The following is a 2,763-nucleotide window of genomic DNA, read 5'->3' on the forward strand; positions in this document are numbered from 1 at the left end:
TAGAGCAATCTCGAGAAAGAAGAACTACAGTGGAGGGATCACAATACCAGATATCGAATTATACTCCAAAGCCATGGTAATCAAAACAGCCTGGTACTGGCACAAGAACAAGCATATACATCCATGGAACAGAACAGAGAACCCAGAAATCTACACAAGTCATTACGCACAATTAATATTTTAAAGGAGGCAAGAGCATAAAATGGAGTCAAAACAGTCTCTTCAATAAATATTGTTGGCAAATTGGACAGATAAACTTGAGGGGAGAAAAGGAAACAATGCATTAACATACACCACACACAGGAGTAAACACAAAATGGTTAAAAGACTTCAATGTAAGTAGGAAAACCATAAAATTCCTAGAAGGGACCATAATCAGCAAAATCTGATACATCTCTCTTAGCAACGTGTTTACAGATACATCTCCCAGGACAAAGGAAACTAAGGAGAAAACAAACAAATGGGAATACATCAGAATAAAAAGTGTCTGCACAGCTAAAGAAACCATCCACAAAATGAAAAGGGAGCCCACAGTATGGGAGAATATATTTGGAAAAGATACATGTGATAAAGGATTAATATCCAACATATATATGAAACAAAAATCTTACCCAAAGGAAGACAAACAGTCCAATTTAAAAATGGGCAAAGGATCTAAATACACACTTCTCCAAAGGGAACATTCAGATGGCCAAGAGACATGGGAAAAATGCTCAGAGTCACTGACCATCAGAGAGATGCAAATTAAAAGAACAAAGAGGTATCAGCTCACACCTGTCAGAATGGCTACCATCAGCAAATCAACACATGACAAGTGCTGGCGAGGGTGTGGAGCAAAGGGAACCCTCCTACTCTGCTGGTGGGAATGCAGGCTGGTGCAGCCACTAAGGATCACAGTACGGAGTTTCCTCAAAAGATTAAAGATGGAACTGCCATTTGACCCAGTGATCACAGTTTTAGGAATATATGCTAAGGGACCCCAAACAACAATCAGAAACAGTGTATGCACCCCTATGTTCATAGCAGCACAATTTGCAATAGCTAAGATCTTTAAACAGCCCAAATGCCCATGAGTAGGTGAGTGTGTAAAAAAGCTGTCGTACATTTATGCCATGGAATACTATGCAGCAGTAAAAGAGAAAGATCTCTTATGCTTTTGGACAGCATGGAGAGACCTGGAGAGTATCATGGTAAGTGAAATAATCCAGTCAGAGAAAGACAAGTATCACATGATCTCACTCATATGTGGACTCTAATGAACAAAATAAACTGATGAACACAATGGATCTAGAGACCTGGAAGCATGGAGCAGACTGTGGATCTCAGACAGAAATCGTGGTAGGGTGTGTGGGTGGGAAGAGGTCAAACAACAAACTCGTATGCACATAGGCTTAATCCAGGGACAGAGACAATAGGATGCTGAAGACCTGGGGCACCAGGGGCAGGCTAGAAGGTGTCAATGGGGGATAAAAGGGGACATGAGTAATACCTTCAACAATTAAGGTACAATTTAAAGAAAAAAGAATTAGGACTTGCACCCTTTAAAGCAGGTGGAGCTTTAAAGGTGAGGACACGGCCCTGTATTACTGTACAAGACACAGTGAGGGGAAGTCAGTGTGAGCCCAGACACTAACCTCCCTGAGACCTCAGGGCTGGGCTGCAGGGAGCATCCAGGACACCAGGGGGCGCTCAGGACCAGCACAGGGCCCTGAGGAAAAGCAGGTGGAGCTTTAAAGAAAGATATCATTTCCTGCTGCATCTTAAATTAGTTTTGCTCTGAGGCTCAGCCACAGAGCTCACAGGAAGCCCTCTCCTAGTTCTAGTTTTAGGGATTGTGTTTGTGAACAAAAAGAGGGCTCTGTCCTAAATCTGACAAAACTCAGTGACTGACAGGACCCTCACAGGAGGTTCTGATCACACATTCCTACCTGGACAGCCCTGGGGGTGGGCATGCCCCAGGCCTATGACTTCTTTACTAAAAGGCTCCTCTTTGCCTGAAGCACCCCCGTCCATGGATCCTGTGCATCCAGGTTAACACACCTGAGACATCAGCCTGACCACCCTCAGGAGAGCACATCTTGGCCATCTGTGTGTCCACTTTAGAGACTTACCTATTAGGCCCTTTACCCATTTTTCAATCGTATTTTGTTGTCTTGCTTTTGTGAAGCTGTATGCGTTCCCTGTATGACACAGGAATGTTTGGGGGTGAACAAGACAGGTTTGCGAACTTTTAGGAATTTTAGAATTTAAGGGGACCACGGAAGAAGCACAGGGCTGCAGAGCAGCAGAAGGTGCATTTCCATAGAAGGCGGGAGCTGGGAACAGCAAGGTCTGTGTTTACAAAATAAAGGGGAGGAAGCCCCTCATCCAGAAGGAGTAGGAAGCCCACAGAGAATAGGAAAACAACAAGAAAGGAGTGGGAGACCCTCACATGTGCCCTGTGACATTCGACCTTTGAGCTCAGGAGTCACCATAGTAACCAGTCTAAGGGAAGAGTGACCAATCAGAGGGGCTATCAAGGCACAAAGATCTGTAGCCTTTATACACCATGGAAAAGGGACTCAGTGGGACCCTTCCCCCTCCCACGTGGGAGTCAGTACTTGTTCTTTAATGAATTTCCACCTTTGATACACCACCTTCCATCCCTGGATTCATTCTTCGACTCCGAGGGACAAAGAACCCGGGAACCATCCTGCCCTGAGGAACACAGCATGTTCCACTCCAAACCTCCCACTTTCTATACATTTTGGAGATTAACCCCTT

Source organism: Eptesicus fuscus, chromosome 5 (genome assembly GCF_027574615.1).
Source record: "Eptesicus fuscus isolate TK198812 chromosome 5, DD_ASM_mEF_20220401, whole genome shotgun sequence".
Taxonomy (NCBI): Eukaryota; Metazoa; Chordata; class Mammalia; order Chiroptera; family Vespertilionidae; genus Eptesicus; species Eptesicus fuscus.